Source organism: Chiloscyllium punctatum, chromosome 52 (assembly GCF_047496795.1).
Source record: "Chiloscyllium punctatum isolate Juve2018m chromosome 52, sChiPun1.3, whole genome shotgun sequence".
NCBI lineage: Eukaryota > Metazoa > Chordata > Chondrichthyes > Orectolobiformes > Hemiscylliidae > Chiloscyllium > Chiloscyllium punctatum.
Window position 1 is genome coordinate 14,819,402 of NC_092790.1, and position 27,763 is coordinate 14,847,164.

Sequence of the window (27,763 nt, forward strand, 5' to 3'; positions counted from 1 at the left end):
TACAATGGGTGAGTGGGGCTGGGATGAAGGTGACAGGTCAGGGAGGAGGGTGGAGTGGATAGGTGAAAAAGAAGATAGGCAGGTAGGACATGTCATGGGGACAGTGCTGAGGTGGAAGTTTGGAGCTAGGGTGAGGTGGGGGAAGGGGAAATGAGGAAACGTTTGAAGTCCACATTGATGCCCTGGGATTGAAGTGTTCCGAGGCAAGGGAGCGGCGATGAAGGAGGCCCAGGACCTCCATGTCCACGGCAGAGTGGGAGGGGGAGTTGAAATGTTGGGCCACGGGGCGGTTTGGTTGATTGGTGCAGGAGTCTCGGAGATGTAACCTAAAGTGCTCTGCTAGGAGGCGCCCAGTCTCCCCAATGTAGAGGAGACCGCATCGGGAGCAACGGATACAATAAATGATATTAGTCGATGTGCAGGTAAAACTTTGATGGATGTGGAAGGCTCCTTTAGGACCTTGGATAGAGGTGAGGGAGGAGGTGTGGGCACAGGTTTTACAGTTCCTGCGGTGGCAGGGGAAAGTGCCAGAATGGGAGGGTGGGTCGTAGGGGGGTGTGGACCTGACCAGGTAGTCACGGAGGGAACGGTCTTTGCGGAAGGCGGAAAGGGGTGGGGAGGGAAATATATCCCTGGTGGTGGGGTCTTTTTGGAGGTGGCGGAAATGTCGGCGGATGATTTGGTTTATGCGAAGGTTGGTAGGGTGGAAGGTGAACACCAGGGGCGTTCTGTCCTTGTTACGGTTGGAGGGGTGGGGTCTGAGGGCGGTAGCTGTGCTCTTGCAACACCACTAATCCAGAATCTGGTTTCCAGCATCTGCAGTCATTGTTTTTACCTCTTTCTCAGTCAGGTAGGGCGGGGCTGTATAAAAAAGGAAGGGGAGGCAACTCGTTTCTCATTCGGCAGCGATTGGAGCGAAGAAGCGTGATGTCTGGCAGAGGCAAATGAGTACCTGTCTGTCTCAGTAATAATATCAATGTGTACTTGGCTGTCCATGCCATGAATAATAATAATAATTTGTTTTTATTTACTGTGGAACCCAGACATTAATGTTCCATCTTACAGTATTTATATTTCCCAGGCATAACACTCTGGGAGCCTGCAGATGTGTTATGTGGCGCGATCTTTCCATCTGCCCGCTCAGGCAGCGATTACAAATTGTCTTCGGGCAAGTAATAATTTGGATCAAATAAAAATTACTGATAAAGTGTGGTTCTGGAATTTTATCGGTGTACACTGTTAAATTTTAAGATGTTTCAATCGGCGGTTTTTCGATTGATTCACAGCGGATACAAGTTGGGTTGCTCATCCAGAGAGAGCACGAAGCGACAGGGGACATTAGGACACTATGTCTATCGGAAGTTAGTTAGAAACAAAAACGGAAGGTAACGGCAGTGAATTTGCAACTAATGAGATCTTCATTCAGGGATTGCGGAAATATAGTAATTAGATGAGTGATGTTCACATCAAATTGTGGTATTGGGTTAGATATTTCAGGAAAGACCCCATCTCCTCATTGACGCCCTTTGCGATAACATGGCTTGGTGAGGTGGGGACAGGAGAGAAAAGGGGATAAATGGCGCCAAGAGACCAACGGCTTATTTTCAAATTTGAAAATGCCCGCCATCCCGTATAAAAGAACAGGAGATTATACAGAGGAGAATACATGTACACGTTGATTGGTTTTTCGATTACGAAACTAAACTTCACACAATCTCACTTTACCGCGTTCCCTCCTTTTACAGCTGAAAAATGACTGACCGCTGTGGAACACACACTCTCTCCAGAGGCGAGCGAAAATAAGAGTAGAAATGAACCGAGCAGAGAAGAAATTGCAGAGGTATATGTTGCAGAGACAGCGGGAGGATTCAGGTCTTACTGATGCAGTTAAAGGAAATGTGAAGCCAAAGCCGATTGGGAACATCCGTGACACTATTCTAAACTTATAACATTGATCACTCAGGCAGTTACCATGCAATGAGAAATAATGTAGTTCCAGACAATCTTACAATCGTATTCCATGATATAATCTTCCTCTGCTCCCACAGACTGTAACAGTATCCAATAAAAAAGGGATGGAAATTTAGCGATGTTAGGTATAACGGCCAGGGCCCTATACTTTAAAAGGAAAGTAATTCAGTCCGGCAGAGAGTTCAGCTCCTTTCACAGATGCTGTGAGTGGCTCTTAAAAGAGCCTTTGGTTTGTCAGATTCAAGAATGGTCTCTTCACTTTTTAGCGGATCCAGCAGCGGAAGTTTTCTTGGGCAGCAGCACGGCCTGGATATTAGGCAGCACCCCGCCCTGAGCGATGGTCACCCCTCCCAGCAGCTTGTTGAGCTCCTCGTCGTTGCGCACGGCCAGCTGTAGGTGCCTGGGGATGATGCGGGTCTTCTTGTTGTCCCGGGCCGCGTTGCCGGCCAGCTCCAGGATTTCAGCCGTCAGATACTCCAACACCGCAGCCAGATAGACCGGCGCTCCAGCACCCACACGCTCAGCATAGTTACCCTTCCTCAGGAGCCTGTGAACACGGCCCACCGGGAACTGCAGGCCAGCCCGGGACGACCGAGACTTCGCCTTGGCGCGTCCTTTCCCACCGCCCTTTCCTCTTCCAGACATAGCTACAATCTCACAAACACTTCCGGAGAGAATACTACACTCCGCCCACATTGCGGCCTCTTATACCTTCGGGAGGGATGGTGGGGCGGCCGTTTCTGATTGGTCCCATTGTTCAGCCCCTCCTAATGTTGTTCCAATTCCCAATCAGATATCTGCCTCATTCCCCAATCCGGAGAGGGCACGGGGAGGAGGGAGGAAAGAACCGGCGCTAAATCATCAACCGCTTTTTTACAATTTGAAAATCCCGCCAATTTCCAAACAAAGGAATATGTTTTACCTCAATAATGAAGTATAATAACTGAGCAAATTCAAAAAACATTAATACTCATGTTAATTTACTTTTAGTTTACAAATGTATAATTCACACGGTCTTACTCTCCCTCATTTGCCGAACTGTATCTGATTTTGAGAGTGGGTTATTTTCTAAACCTTGAGAAGAAGCTGAAACAAAACAGGCCAAACACTGCAGTCTGCAACCTGTCTTTTCACATTTCAGTACCACCCGGATATGCTGATAAAGCAGCACACAGCATTCTTCCGGCTCAGCATCGAGGGCGAACACGTTTTTTAAGACGATATTTTAAAGCTGTCCTCCCTTATCGCTCTCGATCAGATTCAGCAAAAGCTCCACGCTCCAGCCCGGTAGGTGTGTTCTCTCGGTTCGGTTAGAAAGTCTCTCACCGACAGCAGGAAGCTTTATTTTGCATTGCGAAAACTCGGATCAAACACGTGTCTGTTTCTGTTCCTCTGTATCGGCTGGAATTAATACAGAACTTGTCACTGTGTGAAAAAAACTCTCATCCATTCGAAATTGTGATTTGTTGTCAAGTTACACGTACCACTGGAACCTGACTGTGAGTGTTTTCTACACTTGGGGTTGATGCAACTCGTTCTCAATTGCCCGGAGTTGCAGAGAAATGAGAAGAAAAATTTTCTATGTAATACTTTTCTTGAGTCACGTCTTGACTGTGGGATGAATATATTTCTGAGACCTTGACTGATAACTGTGGGCTTTGCAAGTACCTGCAGTGTAACTGAACCACGTTGCTGCACTTTTCATTTCGGCGTCTTGCCCGGGCTTTTAATATTTCTCAAGTCATAGGCGAGTGCCTGTTAACCAGAGTGGGATATAGTGTTACTTCTGCAATTGTAATTACTTATGCAAGGTAAATGAACTCCCACCAGTGTGTAATTGTTTCAACTAAGAGCTGAGTCAACTAGAATGCAAGCTATGTGAAGGAAATACATACTTGTTTTTGTATTAGCTAAAATTGTATGCAAGAATGAAACGTGACTGCAAAACAATGGTAGATGTTACAGACAAATAGATAAGGTGCTGTGAGGATGGAGGTTAAGCCAGATATGTTTACACAAGCAGTAGTTATAAACATCTATTTCCCACTTTTACAGAAACACAGGAACAAACCCCAATTACAAGGTCATAAGGATCAGTATGGTTGGGGAAAGCACAGATGGAGGGAGTAGACAATACCTAACAATGGGCCACAGCAGGATGTGGTCAAACGGCCTTGTGAGGCCAGAAATAAGCATTTTGTCACAGATAAGGCCGGATAAGGCAAGAGATAAACAGGAGTAATGGGTGCCGGTCTTAGAGAAGTGGAAGATGTAAACGGGGAGGAGAAATGGGATAAAAAAAGGAACCAAATTACTTAAATATTGTTTACTCGTTGAATTCAGGGTGTGTGTGTCCCTGCCTTGGAGACAGTGGACATCACACCCTCTTGCAAGGGTAAAATAAATGACACTACTGATTCAGATCTTGTCTCAGACTGAAATTATTGAAGTGAGTGAGCTTTGTTTCTCACAATTGGGGGCTCATCCGGGATGTCCTTCCATCACCGGGGGGAGTGGCTGGTCCTGGACACTGGGAAGACGCGCCTGTTCCCAATTGGGGAGCGGTCTCATGTCCCAGTTTGGTCCGCTCCCTTGGGCGACTGGTACGAATCCTACAAGAGAGACATCTAAATCTAACAGTGAAAGGAGGTTGATAGAAAATATGTCAAAAAGGGGCCAGGCAACTCTGTGCATAGACCGGGGTAAGAAAATTGATTTTAAGTACTGCCTTGGTGGCCGGGATTGAGTTTTAGTAGTTAATAAGGGACTAACAAAGGAACTCAATATGGGTTGTGCCGTGGGTAAGGAAAAAGCCTCCGGGAGAACAAAAGAAGAAAAAGGCAATGGAAATGGAGGCAGGGTCCCTACAGAAAGTCCATTGGGCAGAATGTTGTGGAATTGGGAAAATAATACTTGTACAAGGGAAAAAGATGATTAAATATTGTTGCTTTGTATGGACTAAGGAATCCATTCTTCGTTCCGCTGTCTTCTGGCCAAAGTACGGGTCAGACGAAGACTGGGTTTGTAAATATTTGAATTGATATGTCAATGGAAAACAGCCTTACAGTCAGGAGGAATCAGATCATTCTTCAAGTTGGAAGGGCTAGTGGCTGAAGGGCTACTGAGCGTACACTTTGTAACTAAATCATGGCCAGACATCCAGAAAAATATTCAAAAGATCGAGGGCTGAAGCGAGGAGCACCCAGAGGTGTTGTTGCGAGAAGCTCAGAAAGTGTCTGTGAGATATGGTGTGTGAGAGAGAGAACGAAAAGAGCTGTACAGCTGGTAGAAAGTTTAACCCTTTGTGATTTGGTTTGAATGCACATTTGTTTGTTGGTGATTGAATGTTTGCGTGTTATTCCCTGGAGCTTGAGTTCCAGGACTGTTCTGAATCTGATTTGTATTATGGAAACTTAACATGATTTCTTTTAAGGTTAAAGATTCTATAGTGATTATGAGAGAAAAAAAGATAACTCCTGTTCTTCTTACAGGTCATGACTGCCTTACTATCAGTTTCTAACTAATCTCTTTTATCCTTACATAAAAGCGATTTATGGAGGGCAGTTGAAGTTTCAGTTCAACATTAGATTGTAGTAAAAACAAAATCCTATGATCTTGGATTTGGCCATTGTTCATGCATTAGAAGTTTTTTTTTAACTTGAACAGACAAATTCTTTTAAGGCAGCTCTGATTATTTCATGACCTATAGCATTGTAATTGTGCAATGATTGGTCAGGACTACTTAAGAAAACTAATTTTGGATTTAAATTAAGGGACTAAAACTGGGTAATTATGGTGGATTCAAAGTTGGGAACTGTATGCATTCTACATTTTAAATATTGAATACTGAATAAATGAATGTAAATATATAAATATATTTACAAGTTAGGAACAGGCTTTAAAGTTAGTCAAGCATGAATTGATGAATTGGTATTTGAAGTTATGGGGAGCAAGAAATATTGCAATATTTCTTTAAAAAAAATTCTCAAGGTCTAAATAAAACATTGGGTGGTGAAAAACGGCCATTGGGTGGCCCTGAGGCTGTTCAGTTGGTTAAATCGGGTCAGCAATTGATCTGGCAATGTAACATGAGAAGTGGAAACAAAAGGCAAAAATAATGATAGCCCACGGTTGATGAGATAATAAAGAAAAGGACAAAACTAAAAGGAGAAAGAAACCGGAATGGTCAGGGAGGAGATATTAAGGGGTCTGGTGGACAGGAACAAGGATCGAAGTGGAAATCCCCACAGGCGGGATGTTATTCCTGTGAAAGGACAGGTCACTTTAAGAGAGAGTGTCCAGATTTGAAAAAGGAAGTAAAGACAGTACCGTTTATGGACCTTGATGAAAAATGCTGCCACTAAATTGGGACGGAAGTAACTGCAAATGGTGCTATGAAATCTGTTGAGGTTCTTAAAAAATGAATGTGCTCAAGCAAAACAATTACAGAAACAGAATGAGAAAGCACAAGTGACTGGTAAACAAATAGAACTGCGCAATTACAGTTTTAAAAACGTTTTGGTCATTTGTTGCATTTCCACCCTGAATTACAGATAATGATTTTTATATTTATATAATATATAATATATAATTAATATTTACAATAAATCAATTGTTAGCCTGAATCAATATTAATTGGCAGGATCCCTTCACGCAGTCTCAGTGACCAGTCATATTGATTCCTGGTTAATTTAAAACATGACTGCATTAATTCATTGTTAGTTAAAGAATGGAAATCTACAATACTGGCTGATGAGGTAACGAAAGAAGCAGCTCTGAATCCACAGGAAGCGGTGGTTTATTCCCTAATACCTACTGTCCCAGGTCATCAGGAAGTTCCTATCACTGGCCACTGCCAATCCCAGAAACTAAAGATTTGTTCTTAAAGAATGATATACTGGGTTTGTCCTCCTCTTTGTCTTTACTCAGGAAACAGGCTTTATTGGCACAGACTCAACCCCTTGAATTTGCTGTTCATCCGATTGGACCGGGAGATTGCGTCTTGTTAAAATCATGGACAGGGACTAAATTGCAACCGGACTGGGAAGGGCCGTATCAGGCTCTTTTGACTACCAAAATGGACAAGGGAGGGAACTACTCAGCACAAAAGGTTCCCCGAGCGGATCTGTGGTGGGACTGTGGAGGCAAAATATTGAGATCCACACTACCTCCAGATTGGAGAGGGATCTGTGCAATTGTACAATTGGCAATTCCATTTACCCTGGCATTTGAGAAGGAAAAGATAGGAGGGAAAAAGGGAAGGGGTAAAAGATTACTGTTAGAAACTTCTTTCGATGACAGGATTTATCTCAATTCTATAGGAGTCCCTAGGGGGGTACCTGATGAGTTCAAGACTCGCAACCAGATTGCAGCAGGCTTTGAGTCAGCTCTCTTCTGGTGGGTAACAATTAATAAAAATGTAGATTGGATAAATTACATTTTCTATAATCAACAGTGATTTATAAATTATACAAGAGATGCGGTTAAAGGAATAACAGAACAGCTTGATGCGACAAGTTGGATGGCATGGGAAAACAGAATGGCCCTTGATATAATTTTAGCAGAAAAAGTGTGTGAGATGTTAGGAAGAAGCTGTTGTACCTTTATTCCTAATAACACTGTGCCTGATGGTTCAATTACTTGGACCTTAAGGGGATTGACTACCTTCGCAGAGGAACTGGCTGAGAATTCAGGAGTAGACACATCTCTCACGGGATGACTTGCATCATGGTTTGGAAAATGGAAGGGGGTGGTGGTTTCCATCCTTACTTCGCTGATAGTAGTAGTCGGGGTATTGGTGGCCATAGGCTGTTGTATCATACCCTGTATACGAGGGCTCACCCAAGTACTGATTGAGACAGCCTTAATGAAACAGATGCCCCTAAAAGAGAATCAGTCAGAGGAACTTTATCGACTAAATAATGAGGGGATGAGTGAGACCAAGATGGATGAAATCTCGGGAATGATGCTTGCGAATTTCGCGGACGATGCTTTAAAGAAAAATGCAGAAGGTAACAAATGTTAATTAAAGAAAAAGGGTAAATTGTGGGATATAGGTAAAGTAGTGTTACTTCTGCAATTATAATTACTTATACAAAGTAAATGAACTCCCACCAGTGCGTCATTGTTTCAACTAAGAGCTGAGTCAACAAGAATACAAACTCTGTGAAGGAAATACATACTTGTTTTTGTATTACCTAAATTTGTATGCAAGAATGAAACGTGACTGCAAAACAATGGTAGATGTTACAGACAAATAGATAAGGTGCTGTGAGGATGTAGGTTAAGGCAGATACGCTTGCACAAGCAGTAGTTATAAGCATCTGTTTCCCACTTTTACAGAAACACAGGAACAAACCCCAATTAAAAGGTCATAAGGATCAGTATGGTTGGGGAAAGCACAGATGGAGGGAGTAGACAATACCTAACAATGGGCCACAGCAGGATGTGGTCAAACGGCCTTGTGAGGCCAGAAATAAGCATTTTGTCACAGACAAGGCCAGATAAGGCAAGAGATAAACAGGAGTAATGGGTGCCGGTCTTAGAGAAGGGGAAGATGTAAACGGGGAGGAGCAATGGGATAAAAAAAGGAAACAAATTACATAAATATCGCGTACTTGTTGAATTTGGTGTGTGTCGACAGTGGACATCACATCCTCTTGCAAGGGTAAAATAAATGACACTACTGATTCAGATCCTGTCTCGGACTGAAATTATTGAAGTGAGTGAGCTTTGTTTCTCACAGCCAGCAACTGTTAGCATGCTATATGTGTCACTTTAACTTTGTATCTATCGTGTCGTAACTTACACATTTGGCATTAACTCAACATCTGTCCACTGTGGCTCTCATCCTCTGTGTAATAGTCAATTAGTGTTACTTCAAGACAGGTTTTATTCTGTAAACATCAATCACTGATGGTAAAACGTTACACTATTTGCCAGCCACTTAGAAGTATTCCTCCAATTTGTGCCCCCAGGAGGAAGTGAGGATTGAGGAAGTGAGGATTGCGGATGCTAGGCTTATGCCTAAAACATCGAGATAAAGGGCTTATGGTCGAAACATTGATTTTCTTGCTTCTCGGATGCTGCCTGACCTGTTGTGCTTTTCCAGCATCACACTCTTAACTCCAATCTGTGCCCATCTGTTTCTGGGATGTATTTTTGTAAGCTCTATTTCACAGTCTTGCCATGTCAGTATGTTACTGGACTGTAACTCAAACCTTCTGAAGTGTACCTTGTTGCTTTCCTCTGTCGATGTCAATATTGAAAGTACCGGATACCACTTTGGACAGACTCAGGCAGGACTCACTACACTCCACTCCCATACCTTATGAATGTCAGCTTCTGCAAATTGAAGCTGAGTTTGTATTTATAACTGTAGCATTTTGATAAAGGATAATACTTTGAACATTGCAGATATTGTTAGTAACAATTTCACTGCTGATATTACATTGTTTATGCCAGTTTCTAGCGAATCAATAGTTGCATTATATCTTAACAATTTATTGCTTTGCTAGTGGCTCAGTATTTCATTCTGTAACTGCTAGTTTGTTGTTTCTAATCTTATACTTACTCAGTTTCAGTCAATCGCTGGCATGACAGAAAGCAAATATCTCAACATCTCAAAGTTTCTGATGAAATGGATGGTTAATCTTTTTTTTCACTCCATCCCTGATATGTCAGGGTAACTTATAACTGAATCGATCAGTATGTGATCTGTAAACACACATAAGTTACAGATAAAGTGTATGGTGAATGATGCCTTCCAATCCTGTCATGCAGGTACAGTGTATATGCTGTAGTTATTAATTTCTTTCTATCTTGTGTCACTTTAAATATCTCAAAGCAGAACACTACAAGAAGCATGAGAAATCTGTGACATTTCTATCTGCCTGTGTGTACTCTGTCAGGCTTTAGTTATGGTCTTCATCTCATTTTGATGTTTAGTGCTCATAACCAAAGACTCCTTTATGTATCAAAAAAGATATATGACTGCATTAGCATAAATTAAGCTGATAACCCAATCCTAACTGCTCTCTGTGGAACAAAACAAGGGGAGAATATTCTGCATTGCTTTCTTAGACAGAAGCCTTCCTGTCCAAAACTGTGTCCCTTACTCCGGATTGTCTCATGAGCAGTGCCATCCTCCCAGCATCAACTCTGTCAACTCCCTTCAGATAAATTTTTTTTGCTCGAAAGGTCATACATTGTTCTTCAAAACTCCAATGAGAATATACCCAACCATTTTATACGTACAATGAGAGCTTATGTATCAATCTGCAGCTCTAAGCTTCTGCTATGTGAATATGTGAGAGTACAGGTATCACCCTCTCCCAGTAAGATTCTGCTATGTGCATACTTGAGTGAAGTTATCACCCTATACCTGTTGGTTTCTACTGTGTGAGTATGACAGTTTCTGGTCTGTAAATGTGATAGTTTAATCAATCGTCTCTGTCAGTTTCTGCATTGTTAAAATGTGAACGTAGTTATCAATGTCAACCTGCCATCTTCTGCTAAGTGAACATGTGGGGGTACATATTGAAATATACCTGTTGCTCTCAGCGACAGGAATGCATGAGCTTAGTTATCAATCTTTCCCTGACAGTTTCTTCGATGTAAATGTATTGGTGTAGTTATCCATCTGTACTCATGAAGGACTTTTAACCAAAACATCGATTCTCCTGCTCCTCGGATGCTTCCTAACCTGCTGTGCTTTTCCAGCACCACACTCCCGACTCTAATCTCCAGCATCTGCAGTCCTCACCTTTGCCTATCCATTGGTACCTGTCAGTATCTGATCTGTGGATATGGAAGTGTAGTTATTGATCTGTCCATCAGTCTGTCCAATTTGAATATGACTGTCTAGTTATCTGTCTCCCCCTGTCAGTTTCTGTGATGTGAAGACGACAGTCCAATTATCTATCTGCCCCTGTCAGATTCTGCTGTGTGAATATGAGAGTGTCATTACCAGTCTCTACCTGTCAGCTTTTGCTTTGTCAATGTGATTTTAGTTATCAATCTGCCCCATTAGGTTCCAGCTGAATGTAAAAATGTAGTTATCAATATATACCCGAGACTTCGCTCTGGGAATGTGAGTGTGTTATCAATATGTACCCGACAGTTTCTGCAATGTGAATGTGTTTGTGCAATCATCAATCTATCCCTGACAGCTTCAACTATATGAATGGATGAGTGCATCTGTACCTGAAAGTATCTGCACCTGTCAGTCTGTGCTCTGTGAATAAGTGAGTGTACTTGTCTCTGTTTAACATGACACTTGCAGAAACTGCAGGAGCTCTATTTACTTCAAATCTCTGTTGCTCAACATGAATAAGGTTTTATCAATTGCCATCCATTTCAGGGTGGCATGGTGGTACAGAATTGCCAGGGACACAGATTCAATTTCAGCCTTGGTTCATTACCTGTGTGCAGTTTGCACATTCTGCCCGTGTCTCCATGAGTTTCCTCTGGGTGCTCTTGTTTTTCTGCATGGTCCAAACATGTGCAGGTTTGCTGGATTAGCCATGGTAAATTGTCCTGTAGTCTTCAAGGATGTGCAGTGTCAGTGGGTTAACTATGGTAAACGTGGAGTTATGGGGATTGGGTGGGGTCTACATCTGGGTGGGATCCGCTTTGGAGAGTTGTTGCAGGGGAATGGGCCAAATGACCTCTGTCTGCACTGAAGAAATTCTATGTACTGTAAATGAAAGGGAGACTTTTTCTATCATTGTTAGTCTCGACAGTGTAAAGCAATTTGGATAATTTCCACAACTTTTATTCAATGGTACAGTTTATGATTGTAAGTTATATTCTGCATCTGTATTTTGAATTTATTGTTCACATGTTTATAACCAGACCACTTTCTGAGAGCTTTCTCATTCTGTGTCCAATACCCTCTGGGTATCTGTCTGAATGTGTACCTTTTCATGTCAATATTTGATTTCCCTTTGGACAGGTATGATGTTTTGGAAAGTGTAGGGGGGTGATGGCTACTCATGCTATGTTCCCCTGACAATCCAAGTTTCTGGTATTGAGACTGGCTCTAATGCAACGAGGGGTACGTCAACTTCCAAGAGATCAATTGTGTGAGGGGATTCTGTAGTCCGAGGTACAGACAGACGTTTCTGTGGCCAGAAGCAATAAAGCAGAATGATGTGTTGGTTTCCTGGTGCCAGGATCAAGGATGTCTCAGAGAGGGTACAGGATGTTCTCATGGGGGAAGAGGGGCCAGCAAGAGATCATTGTCCACATTGGAACCAATGAAATAGGAAGGGAAAAGGTTGAGATTCTGAAGGGAGATTACAGAGAATTAGGCAGAAATTTAAAAAGGAGGTTACTCCCAGTGCTCCAAGTGAGTGAGGGCAGGAATAGGAGGATAGAGCAGATAAATGCATGGTGGAGGAGCTGGTGTATGGGGAAGGATTCACATTTTTGGATCACTGGAATCTCTTTTGGGGTAGAAGTGACCTGTACAAGAAGGACAGATTGCACCTAAATTGGAAGGGCACTAATATACTCAGGGAAATTTCTCAGGGCTGCTCAGGAGGATTTAAATGAGTATGATGGAGGTGGGAGGTGGGGGGGGGGGGGGCGGTGGTGGGAATCATGGAATTAGTGAGGAAAGAGATCAGTCTGAGACTGGTACAGTTGAGAACAGAAGCGAGTCAAACAGTCAGGGCAAGCAGGGACAAGGTAGGACTAATAAATTAAACTGTATTTACTTCCAAGCAAGGGGCCTAACAGGGAAGGCAGATGAACTCAGGGCTTGGTTAGGAACATGGGACTGGAATATCATAGCAATTACTAAGAAACATGGCTCAGGGATGGGCAGGACTGGCAGCTTAATGTTCCAGGATACAAATGCTACAGGAAGATAGAAGGGGAGGCAAGAGTGGAGGGGTAGTGGCATTTATGATAAGGGATGGCATTACAGCTGTGCTGAGGGAGGATATTCCTGGAAATACATCCAGGGAACTTATTTGGGTGGAACTGAGAAATAAGAAAGGGATAATCACCTTATTGGGATTGTGTAATAGACCCCCTAATAGTCAGATGGAAATTGAGAAACAAACTTGTAAGGGGATCTCAGCCATCTGTTAGAATAATAGGGTGGTTATGGTAAGGGATTTTAACTTTCCAAACATAGACTGGGACTGCCATAGTGTTAAGGGTTTAGATGGGGAGGAATTTGTTAAGTGCGTACAAGAAAATCTTCTGATTCAGCATGCGGATGTACCTACTAGAGAAGGTGAAAAACCTGACCTACTCTTTGGAAATAAGGCAGGGCAGGCATGAGGTGTCAGTGGGGGAGCACTTTGGGCCAGTGACCATAATTCTATTAGTTTTAAAATAGTGATGGAAAAGGATAGACCAGATCTAAAAGTTGAAGTTCTAAATTGGAGAAAGGCCAATTTTGACAGTATTAGGCAAGAACTTTCGAAAGCTGATTGGAGGCAGGTAAAGGGATGGCTGGAAAATGGGAAGCCTTCAGAAATGAGAAAATGAGAATCCAGAGAAAGTATATTCCTGTCAGGGTGAAAGGGAAGGCTGGTAGGTATAGGGAATGCTGGATGACTAGTTAAATTGAGGGGTTGGTTAAGAAAAGAAAGGAAGCATATGTCAGGTATAGACAGGATAGATCGAATGAATCCTGAGAAGAGTATAAAGGAAGTGGGAGTATACTTAAGAGGGAAAGATTTAAAAGAGACTTAGGGAACAACTTTTTCACACAGAGTGTCGTGCGGGTATGGAATGAGCTGCCAGAGGAAGTGGTGGAGACTGGTACAATTGCAACATTTAAGAGGCGTTTGGATGGGTATATGAATAGGAAGGGTTTGGAGGGATATGGGCCGGGTGCTGGCAGGTGGGACTAGATTGGGTCGGGATATCTGGTTGGGATGGATGGGTTGGAGCAAAGGGTCTGTTTCCATGCTGTACACCTCTATGACTCTATGAGACATAAGGGGCAGTTTTATTCTTAAACAAAGAGAGTGGTAGCAGTGGACCACACTGCCAGGGGTGGAGATGGAGGAAAATGCAATAAGGGTATTGAAAGGACTTTTAGGTAAGCAAATGAATATGTGAGAAATGGAGGGTTATGGACCTAGGCCAGGCAGAAGAGATTAATTGCATTTTGGCAGCATGTTCGGCACAACATTGTGGGTTGAAGGACCCTTTCCTGTCCTGTACTGTTCGATGTTCAGATTTTAATGCAGTGTATATTTTGGATGAGGATTCATTCAAGTTGATTGAAACTGGGTAGGATGCATTTAGAATATAGATTAAAAAATATAAACTTCCCTTTCCTCGGTGGTGTTTGACTCTTGTTTTGAACATATCTCTCTGGGAATGGAGCTCAATTTGAACCTGACTCAATCCACTCCGTGACTGTGGAAAGGATGTTCTTTGCTCTGACAGCAGTAACATACCTGCTGTTTGTTCGAAGCAGCTGATCACACTTGGCTCTGTACCGAGGGAAGATTACATTGTCCTGGTCCTTTGAGTACTTGCCTGGAGGAAGACAGAAGAGATACCTCCTGTAATTCAACATCAGTTTTGATTGGCAACATCAATGTAACATTCAGTTCCTCATCATTCAGGGTTTTTTTATTTAAAGCCAGCAATTTAAACAGAACCACAGGTCTGATTCCACTCCTGCCCTGAGCTGCTCCTTGTCCATTTTTTAAAATTCTAAGCCCCCAAGGAATGACAACCAGAAACGAAACAACACCCATACAGCTCCATAAATGGGGCCTACCTGATGCAAGTGGATATGTAAGTTTAGTTATTGATCTATACCTGTCAGTTCCTGCTTGGTGAATGTGTGAGTGTAGTTATCAAACTGTAACATTCATTATATGGTCAATATATTTACATATTCACACAGCAGGGACTGACAGGGTCCGATTGGTAACTATTGAATCATAAGAATCAGAGGGGGCTATTCAGCCCATCTTGTCTGTGCCAACCCAAAGACCCCCAGAGGTCCTTTCTCATCCCATCTTCTTGCTGCAGCCTGTAGCCTTGCAATTAATGGAACTGGAGGTGCAGTTCCAGGGATTTTTGTTTAAAAGAGTTTATGGTCTCTGCCTGCACCACCAAATCAGGCAGCAAATTCCAGATACCCACTACTCTATGCATAAAAAACATTTTCCTCATATATCATGTAATCCTACACCACTTTGTTTGAATCAATGATCCCTGGTGTTTGAGCTCTCTGCCAAAGGAAACAATTTCCTCCTGTGTACTCTAATCTCTCCCTCTCACTATTTTGTGAAAAATCACACAACACCAGCTTATAGTTCAACAGGTTTATTTGGAAGCACGAGCTTTCGGAGTTCTACTCATTCATTAGTAGCTCACTATTTAGTATTCATTATTTAATATTCCTTAATCATGGCACCCCTGTTCCAAAGAATATAACCCCAACCTCTCCCGATAGCTACAATTCACCAGTTCTGGCAACATTCTCGTAAATCTCCTCTGCACTCTCTCCAGAACAATGATGTGGTGACCCGACTGCACACAATACTCCAGTTGTAGCCTCACCAGTGCCTTATCCAGTTTCATTGTTATATCACTATTTTGTATTCCATCCCTCTGCTCAAGGAGAGTATTCCACGTGCCTTCTTTACATCCCCATCTACCCTTAGGGACCCATGCACTTGGACACCAAGATCTCTCACTTACCCTGCCCCCTCAGTATATTCCCATTTATTGTCTATTCCCATTTCCTGTTTGATTTCCCAAAATGTATTCCCTGACACTTATCAGAGCTGAACTCCATCTGCCACTTTCCTGCCCACTCCACCAAACCATCTATAATACTTTTGGAGCTGACACCTATCCTCTACACAATCCACTAAATGGTCAATTTTTGTGTCACCTGCAAATTTCACAAATCTGCCCACCACATTCAACTCCAAATCCTTCATGTATAAAACAAACAGCAGAGGTCCCAACACTGAGCCATGCAGAGCACCACTTGAAACAACTTTCCATTCACAAGAGCAGCCATCAACCATTACCATTTGTTTCCTGTTACTAAGCCAACTTTGCATCCAATTCACCACATTACCCTGTATCCCACAGCTTTTACTTTTTGAACCAGTCTGCTGTGATGATGCTGCTCCTTTAACAAGCCTGTAAAAGACACAGGCTCCGAAAAGTCTGACTTGATGGGTTTTAGGGACATTTTGATTATAGCTAAGAGGTAATGCCTCAGGCAAAAGTCTTCCACATTTTTAAAAAGAACACTTGTACAATGAAAGGGGAGTGTCCCAGTTTTCCCAGCTCAGCTTTTCTCTGGTTTGATTTGGTTTTTGACTGTCTGGCTATTGACTGAAAGCAGTCAGGCAGTTGAAAAAGCTGCTGAACCCAAAGAAGCAGGTCCATGATGGTACTCCTCTCTCTGACATCTCTCCTGTAAGACCCTGTGTTTGATTTTATCTTTTTGTGCCAAAGGGTGTTTGTGGGGATTGTTGCAAGTATTGGGAACAGCATCATTAAGTTGGTATAATCTGTAGGGTTTTCGGATAGGTTAAAGTTATTTAGTATTCTGTTCTCTTTTAAGGCATAGGAGCATTTGTTGGTGTTTCATTTGAAAATCTTGTAAATCAGTTCTGTTTTGTTTAAAAGTATGTGGTTTGACCAGCTACATCACTCCTGGAATATCCGAGTTACACCTGTTTAAAACAACTTGTAAAGTTAGGGTCCGTGGTAATTGAAATGTTTTGAGTGGATCTGGCCTGATCCATACCAGTTAGGGGGCTCTTTGCAGGATTTGTTCTATAGTTCTGATTTGGGATTAGGGTTGTTGGACTCTCAGGCAGCGAGTGGTAGGTGTTAGTGTCTTTTGTTCCGGGTTTTGAATTCAGTTGGTTTAAACAATGCTTAGGAGAGTAATGGCTCTTTCAGTCATCAAGAGTTTTCTGCAGGTGGAAGAAGTGATTTTGAGCCTTTTACAAAAGGTGATTAAGGTTTAGCTGCTGGAAATAGCAACAGTCTGGGATTGAGTCTGTGTCCTTCCATAAGGAAAGGAGAGATAATTACAGCAGTATCTTAGCATTTACATCTGTTGGAAACACCAGCAGAATCTTCAGAGATGGCTAACATTCCATCAAAAATGCAGCAACTTGAGTTAGAGGCGAATGACAAGGACAGGGCATCAAAAATGAAATTTTTTGCATTATGATTAAATGCAGAAGAAAGAGCGAGGAGAGAAAGAAAAGGAGAGAAAGGAAAGGAAGAAAGAGAGGGAGTTTGAACTTTAGAAATTGGCATTTAGACAGGAGTTCAAAAATTCACTTCCTGAAGTAGTGAGAACTCATGTGGAAGAACAGAGTTAAAACAGCAAGATTGGCAGTTGAAACGGCTGATGGTTACGAGTTGATCAAAGTTTGGCTTCTCAAACCAATTTCAATCCATGAGAGATGGAAGTTGAGGATAAGAGAAATCCTCACACGGAAAGGAAATGATAGATCTCAGTGAAGGTCGTAAGGATGACTTATCACAGGGTAAAAAGGAAACCCTTGAAGGGGAAAGAGAAGTTAAAAGCTCTGGTGTTTTCCCTGCAATAAAGTAGCCTATGAGAAATCAGTGTTGGTGGGTTAGGAAAAACACTGGGAAACCAGATGTAGGAAACATGATAAGCCAGTGAGTTTCGTTGGGGTGGTAACAGAAACCACAATGGAGGCTCGTAAGCTGCACCAGAACATACAAGCTGGTCAGAGGTGCCAGGTCTTCTTAAACCATCCACGTCTAAAGGTAATGGTCACTCGCATCGTCAAGGAGGATCAGGTAAAGTGGTTATAATATTAAGAGATACAAAGATCCTCTCAATCTGTGATACTGAAAGATAAGGAGACATGTATTTCTGAAGGAATACTGCCAGAAAAGGTACTAGTAACGGGACTTCATGTTGAGACAAGAAATCCTGAATTGTGAGTGTCCAGTGAAGAGTGGAGAAGTTGTGGTCGGTGCTTTGGACAAACTCTCAGTTTTGGGAATACAATGTGTCCTTTCTAATGATATTGTTGATTCACCGGAAGGAGTGCTACCTACTGTTGTTGAAAAGCCAGTGAAAACTCAGGCAACTGAATTTTGCTGGAGATATATCCTGGGAATTTTCCTGACTGTGTGGTGACAAAGTCACCAGTTGAAACAGGAGAGACCAAAGAGTACAGATAAGAAAGTTGAAGTAAAATTAGCAGAGACCCTGTTTGATTAGATGGTTGAAACAAACTGGGAAGAAACAGCTGAGATAAATTAAGCAAGTTACAGCAGAAAGGTGAAAAATTAAAGCAATTGTACCAAAAGGCCAACACAGAAAAAGAATCTGAATATATCCCTGAGAAAATGGAGACCATCACTTATTCACGCTGATGAGAAATGGGCAGAAGCGTACGAAGTTGTATTGCCAGTGGGTTTTGGAGGGAGATGTTGTGAGTAGCGCATGAGCTACCACTAGGAGATCATTTAGGAGTGAGACATTGTTTGGAAATCACATTATATAATTGTCACCTCTGTCAGTGATGACTATTCAGTAAAAGATTAATGCTGTCCTTCTCAGTCACAGATAAACTCCATATAAATGTGCTTCATCTGGGTTGGAGGATTTGAGTTAGTGGCTGAATAGGCTGGAGCTGTTTTCCCTGGAGAGGGGCCTTTACAGAGGTTCATAAAATCATGAACAGCATGGATAAGTGGTGGAGGCTGGTACAACTACAACATTTAAAAAGGCACCTGAATGGGTATGTGAATAGGAAGGGTTTACAGGGACATGGGACATGTCCTGGCAAATGGGACTAGATTGGGTTGGGATATCTGATTGGCATGGACGAATTGGACTGAAGGATCTGTTTCCGTGCTGTACATCTCTATGATGCGATGGCTGTGAATAATAACACTGATTGGAAATGGGGGTGATGTGCACTGAGAATGGAGAGAGAGAAAAACTGTTGATGAGCACAGTTTCCCTCCATCTCTGTAGTTAGCAGCTACCTCACAGATGGTTGTTGAAACTATGTAACAGTGTGATCTATTTGTTTATCTTCAATGTAGAAAATGTTCTTATTAAATGCAGATTTTAATGTTGTTCCCGACTGTCTATTTCGGATGAGGATTCAGTTGAGTATCTTCAAAACTGGTGTAAATGTCACTGGGCTACATACCTGCTGTTTGCTCGAGGCAGCTGGTCACACTTCGCTATGAACTGAGGAAGTATCACAGTGTCTTAGTCCCTCAGGTATTTGTCTGGAGGAAAATAGAGAGACACCACCCGTTAATCACCGTGAAGCGAGTCTGGCAATATTGATCAATGTCACATTCATTGCATATTCGTTAGGATAAGCCAGCAACTTAACCAGAACCACGGATCGGATTCCATTGTTGTACTGAGCTGCTGTTTGTCTGGAGATTGTGTTTGTTTTTCATATGATTCGATACCAATTGAGTGAGATGGAGAAACTGAGCAACAACTGCACAGCTCCGTGAATGGGACGACTCACCACCGGAATGAGTTCAATATCCAACTCCCTTTTTTTTTATTTCAAAAATATACTTTATTCATAAATGATTTGATGGTCTGTACATTGGATCATGCCATACATATGTCCATATTTACAAACACAGATTCGACTTTATTCTTGTCCTTTACAATCCTGTGCATTTTTTCAATCTTGTATATATACATATATTTGGCTGAGGCATCAGCAGAGCCCAAAAAAACGTCTGTATGGGCCCCCTGTTCTTCTTTCGGCAGGCCGATCTTACACAGTGGTCTTTCCCCACCGCGCCTTGGCGGCAGCTGCCCCAAGCTTCAGCGCGTCCCTCAACACGTAGTCTTGGACCTTGGAATGTGCCAGTCTGCAACACTCGGTCGGGGTCAACTCCTTCAGCTGGAAGATCAACAGGTTTCGGACCGCCCAGAGAGCGTCCTTCACCGAGTTGATGATCCTCCAGGCGCAGTTAATGTTCGTCTCGGTGTGAGTCCCGGGGAACAAGCCGTAGAGCACGGAGTCCCGCGTCACGGCGCTGCTCGGGACGAACCTCGACAAGCACCACTGCATTCCTCTCCAGACTTCCTCTGCATAGGCACATTCCAGAAGGAGGTGTGTGACAGTCTCGTCCCCCCCGCAGCCACTTCGAGGGCAGCGTGCGGTGCGGCAGAGAGTCCGGGCGTGCATAAAGGATCTCACAGGCAGAGCCCTTCTCACCACCAGCCAAGCCACGTCTTGGTGCTTGTTGGAAAGTTCTGGCGATGAGGCATTCTGCCAAATGGCTTTGACAGTCTGCTCAGGGAACCGCTCGACAGGATCCGCCCTCTCCTTTTCCCGAAGGGTCTCAAGGACGCTACGTGCTGACCACTTCCTGATGGACTTGTGGTCAAAGGTGTTTTTCCTCATAAATTTCTCCACGAAGGACAGGTGATACGGAACGGACCAACTACTCGGAGCGTTCCGCGGCAGTGAGGCCAGGCCCATCCTTCGCAACACCGGGGACAGGTAGAACCTCAGTACGTAGTGACACTTGGTGTTTGCGTACCGGGGATCCACGCACAGCTTGATGCAGCCACACACAAAGGTGGCCATCAGGGTGAGGGTGGCATTGGGCGTGTTTTTTCCCCCATTGCACCGGTCTTTGTACATAGAGTCTCTTCGGACCCGGTCCATCTTTGATCTCCAAATGAATTGGAAGATGGCCCGGGTGACTGCGGCGGCACAGGTCCTGGGGATAGGCCAGACCTGTGCCACATATAGCAATACTGAGAGTACCTCACACCTGATGACCAGGTTTTTTCCCGCGATGGAGAGCGACCGTTGCCCCCATCTGCCTAGTTTCTGTCTCATCTTCCTGATCCGCTCCTCCCAGGTCTTGGCGCACGCCCCAGCCCCCCCGAACCAAATACCCAGCACCTTCAGGTGGTCAGTCCTGACGGTGAAGGGGATAGAGGATTGGTCGGCCCAGTTCCCGAAGAGCATGGCCTCGCTCTTGCCTCGGTTTACCTTGGCCCCCGAGGCCCGTTCGAACTGGTCGCAGATGCACACGAGTCTGTGCACGGACAGCGGATCCGAGCAGAAAACAGCGACGTCATCCATGTACAGGGAGGCCTTAACCTGCAGGCCCCCGCTGCCAGGAATAGTCACCCCTCTCAGGCTCGCATCCTTCCTGATGGATTCGGCAAATGGCTCTATGCAACACCTCCCAAAACACTACCAGTTGGAGAGAGGAAAAACGGCGCTATATCTTTTTTTCACCCCCCAAGACACACTCCTTTTACAGGAGTATCCCATTCCTACGTTCGGTCTGCGATTCCGCTAATGACTACACAACCTCAACAAACAGTGAGAAACAATGAAATCTCAACAGAGTTCAGAGGATTGTAAACCACCAGAATGTCCCACAGCAGCTTCTTCCCGCTCTGCCTCCCTCAGCAGGCCCACACACAGCCCGAGAAAGGCCTCTCTCTTCCCCCCAGCCCGCTCACTCCAAGTTCCGGGACCAGTTCCTGCTCCGCTCGGCCTCTTACAAACAGCCCCCGGTTCTCCCTGAACTCACCCCGAATCAATCCCGGTCTCGGAGCCCCCTCTGTGTCCCAGGCTCCCATCCCGATGTGCTGCTGGAAGGAGCCTGCTGTTCCCTCCCTTCCCTGGGCGCTGATCTCTCCATTGCGGTCTGTTTCAAACAAACCTCTTGTACTCACTGAGTAAATGCTCCTCAATGGCAGCGCTTTTGGTGGGGGGGGGGGGGGGGTCTCACGCATGCGCTCCTCTGGTCAGGAACAATCAGCTTTGGGGAGAAAAGGTAAAAACAATGACTGCAGATGCTGGAAACCAGATTCTGGATCGTGGTGCTGGAAGAGCACAGCAGTTCAGACAGCATCCAAGGAGCAGCGAAATGGACGTTTCGGTCAAAAGCCCTTCATCAGGAATACCTGATGAATACCCGTAGTGTTAGGTGAAGGGCTAAACGTAAGGGTGGTTGCTCATCGGAGGGTCGGTGTGGACTTGTTTCCACACTGTAAGTAATCTAATTTATCTTTTTTTGATTTTGTTCACTGTTCTGTACCTCTTATTTCTTGATTGTCTCGCTCCCCACTCTTTCATCACCTTTTTCCTCTCCTCTTCCCTCTTTGCTACCCTTCTGCCCGGTTTTCCAATTTGCTTCACCCATCCCCCACAAATTGTGTCACATGGAACTGGCTTCAGCTTTGGTCATTCACAGCTCCTAATCTCTCGATGCACTGACATTATCAGGTCTTTATTGCTACCTTTGCTTCTGGAGCCATGACTCACCTTCTCTCAGCCTAGTATAAATACCTCCCTATTTCTCCCTTTTTTCTTTAGCTTTGACAAAGGGTCAGTTCGACTCGAAACGTCAGCTCTTTTCTCTCCTTACAGATGCTGCCAGACCTGCGGAGATTTTCTAGCATTTTTCTTTTGGTTTCATTCTGAATTGCACGGAGTTGAAGAGAAATGAAAAGAAAAAAGTTTCTATGTCATATTTTTCTTGAGTCACGTCTTGAATGTGGGATTAATATATTTCTGAGAACTGGAGGCCTGTGAACCATGGCGTGCCACACGATCGGTGCTGGGTCCTCTACTTTTTGTCATTTTCATAACTGATTTGGATGTGAGCATAAGAGATACAGTTAGTAAGTTTGCAGATGACACCAAAATTGGAGGTATAGTTGACAGCGAAGAGGGTGACCTCAGAAATCCAACAGGATCTGGAGCAGATGGGCCAATGTGCTAAGAAGTGGCAGATGGAGTTTAATTCAGATAAATGCAAGGTGCTGCATTTTGGGAAAGCAAATCTTAGCAAGACTTATGCATTTAATGGTAAGGTCTTAGGGAGTGTTGCTGAGGGATAAGGATAGGATAAATAGACAAAGTCTTTTCCCTGGAGCTGGGCAGTCCAGAATTAGAGGGCATAGGTTTAGGGTGAGAGGGGAAAGATATAAAAGAGACCTAAGGGGCAACATTTTCAGGCAGAGGGCTGTACATGTATGGAATGAGCTGCTAGAGGAAGTGGTGGAAGCTAGTACAATTGCAACAGTTAAGAGATATTTGGATGGGTATACGAATAGGAAAGGTTTGGAGGGATATGGGCTGGGTGCTGGCAGGTGGGACTAGATTGGGTTGGGATATCTAGTTGGCATGGACAGGTTGGACCGAAGGATCTGTTTCCATGCTGGACATCTCTATGACTCTATGTAGGGACTTCTACCATTTCTCAGTGTTATGCGATTACCTGTTAACCAGCAACTGTTAGCATGCTTTATATATGTCACTTTAACATTGTATCTGTCATGTCCTTATTTACACATTTTGCATTAAATCAATATCTGTCCATTCAGACTCTGGTCCTCTGTGTAATAGTCAATTAGTGTTACTTCGAGAGGTTTTATTCTGTAACCATCAAGCACTGGTCTAAGCAGTAATAGGTTACGCTATTTGCCAGCCACTTAGAAATATTCCTGCAATCTGTGCCCCGAGGAGAGGTGAGGACTACAGATGCTGAGGATGAGAGGGTTTATGCCGGAAACGCCGAAATGAAGGGCTTATGCCCGATACATTGATTCTCCTGCTTCCTGGATGCTGCCTAACTGGCTGTGCTTTTCCAGCACCACACTCTCGACACCAATCTATGCCCGTCTGTTTCTGGAATGTAAAGCATTTTTGTAAACTCTATTTCACAGTCTTTACATGTCAGTATGTTACTGGACTATAACTCAAACCTTTTTAAGTGTGACTTGTTTTACTCTGTAGATGTCATCTATTGACATAAGAATGTGTTTAATGTATTACCTACAACTTTGAATGTACTGGATACCACTTTGGACAGACACAGGTAGGACTCAATGCCCTCCACTCCCTGAATATCAGCTTCTGCACACAGACAGTCACCCAAGGCTGGAATCAAACCTGGGACCCTGTTGCTGTGAGGCAGCAGTGCTAATCACTGAGCCACCGTGCCACCCCAATAGCAGGGGTGAGATCTCCAGTGAGAATATGGTCAACCATTTTATACTTACAATGAGAGCCTATATATCAATCTGCAACTCGCAGATTCTGCCACATGAATATGTGAGTACAGTTATCACTCTCTCCCTGTCAGCTTCTGCGATGTGCATACTTGAGTGAAGTTATCTGCCTGTACCTGTGGATTTCCACTCACTGAATATACGAGTAGAGGTATTGCTCTCTCCCAATAAGATTCTCATACATGCGTACTTGAGTGAAGTTATCACCCCATTCCTGTTGGTTTGTGCTATGTGAATACGACAGTTTTTGTTCTGTGAATGTGATTAATTATCAATCTGTCTATGTCAGTTTCAGCATTGTTAAAATGTGAACATTGTTATCAATTCCTACCTGCCATCTTCTGCCAAGTGAACATGTGTGGGTCTGTATTGAAGTGGACCTTTTGCTTTCTGCAGCATAAATGCATGAGTCTGGTTGTCAATCTTTTCCTGTCAGTTTCTGCTCTGTGAATGTATGGTTTAGTTATCCATTTGTACAGATGAAGGGCTTTTAGCCATTACCTCAATTCTTCTGCTCCTCGGATGCTTCCTGACCTGCTGTGCTTTTCCAGCACCACACTGCTCACTCTAATCTCCAGCATCTGCAATCCTCACTTTCACCTATCCATCTGTACCTGTCAGTTTTTGATCTGTGAATATGGAAGTGTAGTTATTGATCTGTCCATCAGTCTCTCCAATTTGAATATGACTGTCTAGTTATCTATCTCTCCCTGTCAGTTTCTGTGATGTGAAGATGACAATCCAATTATCTATCTGCCCCTGTCAGATTCTGCTATGTGAATATAAGTGTCATTATCAATTTCTACCTGTCAGCTTTTTTTATGTCAATGTGATGTTAGTTATCAATCTGCCTCATTAGGTTCTAGGTGAATGTAAGAATGTAGTTATCAATATATACCTGTCAGACTTTCCTCTGGGATTATGTGAGTGTATTATCAAAATGTACCTGTCTGTTTCTGCAATGTGAATGTGTTTGTGCGATCAATCTATCCCTGACAGCTTCAACCATATGAATGGATGAGTGCATCTGTACCTGAAAGTATCTTTACCTGTCAGTTTGTGTTCTGTGAATAAGTGAGTGTACTTACACATTTGTCTCTGTTTAACATGACACTTGCAGAAACTGCAGGAGCTCTTTTTACTTCAAATCTCTGTTGCTCAATATGAATAAGATTTCATCGATTGCCATCCATATCAGGATGGCATGGTGGCACATTGGTGCCAGGGACACAGATTCAATTCCAACCATGCTTCATTACCTGTGTGCAGTTTGCACATTCTGCCCGTGTGTCCATGAGTTTCCTCTGGGTGCTCTAGTTTCTCTGCATGGTCCAAACATGTGCAGGGTTGCTGGATTAGCCATGGTAAATTGTCCTGTAGTCTTCAAGGATGTGCAGTGTCAGTGGGTTAACTATGGTAAACGTGGAGTTATGGGGATAGGGTGGGGTTTACATCTGGGTGAGGTCCGCTTTGGAGAGTTGTTGCAGGGGGTTGGGCCTAATGACCTATATCTGCACTGGAGAAATTCTATGTACTGTAAATGAAAGTGAGACTTTTTATACCATTGTCAGTCTCTGACAGTATAGAGCAGTTTGGACAATTTCCACCACTTTTATTCTGTGGTACAGTTTATGATTGTAAGTTATATTCTGAATGTGCATTTTGAATTTATTGTTCACATGTTTATAACAAGACCACTTTATGAGAGCTTTTTCATTGTGTCCAATAATCTCTGGGCATCTGTCTGAATGTGTACCTTTTCATGTCAATATTTCATTTCCCTTTGGACCACTTGAAAACAAAGTATTTATTCAGTCATTTTGTAAGAGATGTGTTCTGTTTTCACTTTGTGGAAATGAATTAAATTGCAGTATTTGTTTCAATCTGACACTTGGCCTGCTATCTAATTCTTCCAGTTTGGACAAACTGGATTGATACATGAAAGACTCAGGAGACAGGCAGGCTTCAGGCAAGTGGTAGGTGTTTATTCAAGAAGAAACCAGTTAATGCAGGGAGAGGGCCAAAGGATCTTCCCCTGAGACTGGCCTCAGAAGAGAGATCCGTGGCACACTCTGATTTTACAATAAAAAAACAGTATCTTTTTTACACTTTCTGTGAACAATCACATACAACGTGATTAATATGCTCCTCCCTCTTACATTGCATACCCTATCCTATGAGACACCTAATCAATGATGGGCATCCATTGGACAGCTCCAGGTTCACATGATCTCAAGGTGATTAGCAGATACTGTAATCCCTCTGCCTTGGGATCTTTCTATGTATCCTAATTTGCTCACATTCCAGAGTTACTTGCTATACTCCTACAGGTTTCTGTTAGTCTAGCTTATCTTGAGGGATATCCTGAATGCTGTTATTCATTGTATTTAATTCGAATCAAATTCTATTGCTCTTCTTACATGCCCCAAAGTCCTTATTATATATGAAAAAAAAACAGAAAACAGTTAATTTTGATATAAATTTGTAATTTTAATTTCTTTGAGAAAAGTTAGTTAAAATGTGTAAAGTCACACAGTTAAGAAACTGAGTAGTATACGATAACTTTAGCTGTTGCCCCCTCAGTTGTCTTGGGGGATTAATGGGCTGTATCGAAGATCTGGTGCCTGTTCATTTACTGGCACAATTCCCTTTCATTTAATGTGGCTGAAGTTACTGGTTTATCAGACCTTAGGTCTGCTGGTTAGAACTGTTTCAAATGGGAACAGGTTGAGTTATTTTTACTGTCCTCTGAGTGGCTTGTTCAATGGTATCATTACATCTTATTGTGTGTGAACAGGCTGATGTGCTTAGTTTCTGCCATTGTCTCTCACGTCCTGCTGTTTAATTCTACTTTCCACTTATCGATCAGTTTGTGTTAACAGATATGGGCCAGTCTATTCTGACAGGTACAGGCCACCTCCTTTGACAAAGTCCCATATAAAAGACTGGTCTAAGATTGGCCCTTGGAGTCTTAAGCAAACTGGATCTGAAATTAGCTTGCTGACAGGATGCAAAGTGTGATGGTGATGGGTTGTGTTTGTGATTGGAAGCCTGAGACCAGCGGTGTCCCACAGGGATCAGTGCTGGGACACTTGCTGATCATTTTGTACATTAACGACTTGGATGTGAATGTAGAAGGTATAGTTACTACATTTATAGATGAGATTTGTGTGGAAGTGCAAAATGTGTTGGTGCAGGCTTGGAGGGCAAAGGGTCTGTGACTGTACTGTGCTGTACTGTTCTTTCTACTTTGACATGAAAATTGGCAGCACAGTTGACAGTGAGGGGGCTGGTCTCAGGCTACAGTGAGAGTATCACCGGCAGAACAGTGGCTCTGATATTCCTGATAAGTGTGAGATAATGCATTTTAGGAGGTCTAATAAGGGAAAGAATTACACAATGAAGGGTAAGTCCCTAGGGTGTACTGAGGAACAAAGGGACCTTGGTATACAACTCTATAGATTCCAGAAGGAAACAGCACAGGCAGACAGGCTGCTGAAGAAGGCATACACAATGCTGGCCTTTATTACCTGAGCTGTACAATTTCAAAGCAAGGCATGCTTACGACAACTTTATAGAACATTGATTAGGCCACAGATGGAATACTGTGTGCAGTTCTGGCTGCCACCCTATCAGAAGGATGTGAATGTACTGGAGAGGGTGCAGTGGGTTGGAAAGTCACCGTTATGAGACAAGACTGGATAAGCTGAGTTTTGTTTCCTTGGACCAGAGGAGGCTGAGGGAGGA

At 43.3% G+C, this 27,763-nt stretch overlaps 1 protein-coding gene, 2 long non-coding RNA genes and 1 pseudogene across 11 annotated transcripts in view; 2 read left to right on the top strand and 2 right to left on the bottom strand.

Annotated features, from left to right (window-relative positions):
• Positions 1-27,763, bottom strand: part of LOC140470724 (histone H2B 1/2-like) — a 698,799-nt gene that overhangs the window by 180,114 nt on the left and 490,922 nt on the right. The window contains exon 4 of one of the 4 annotated variants that reach the window (XR_011956635.1): positions 14,464-14,481. The exons of the other annotated variants lie outside the window; for them this stretch is intronic. The gene's annotated coding sequence lies outside the window, so the exon portion shown is untranslated. Of the gene's footprint in view, positions 1-14,463; positions 14,482-27,763 lie in introns of those variants that run through there. 4 annotated transcript variants of the gene reach the window in all.
• The window catches only part of LOC140470784 (uncharacterized), a 203,025-nt gene that overhangs the window by 108,081 nt on the left and 67,181 nt on the right, over positions 1-27,763 (top strand). The window lies entirely within an intron of this gene.
• Positions 2,056-2,616, bottom strand: LOC140470883 (histone H2A-like; annotated as a pseudogene).
• Positions 3,025-27,763, top strand: part of LOC140470771 (uncharacterized) — a 33,557-nt gene continuing 8,818 nt past the window's right edge. Inside the window, exon 1 of one of the 4 annotated variants that reach the window (XR_011956672.1) lies at positions 3,025-3,258. This is a non-coding gene — a long non-coding RNA (uncharacterized lncRNA). The other 3 variants (XR_011956671.1, XR_011956673.1, XR_011956670.1) reach the window with 3 other exon arrangements.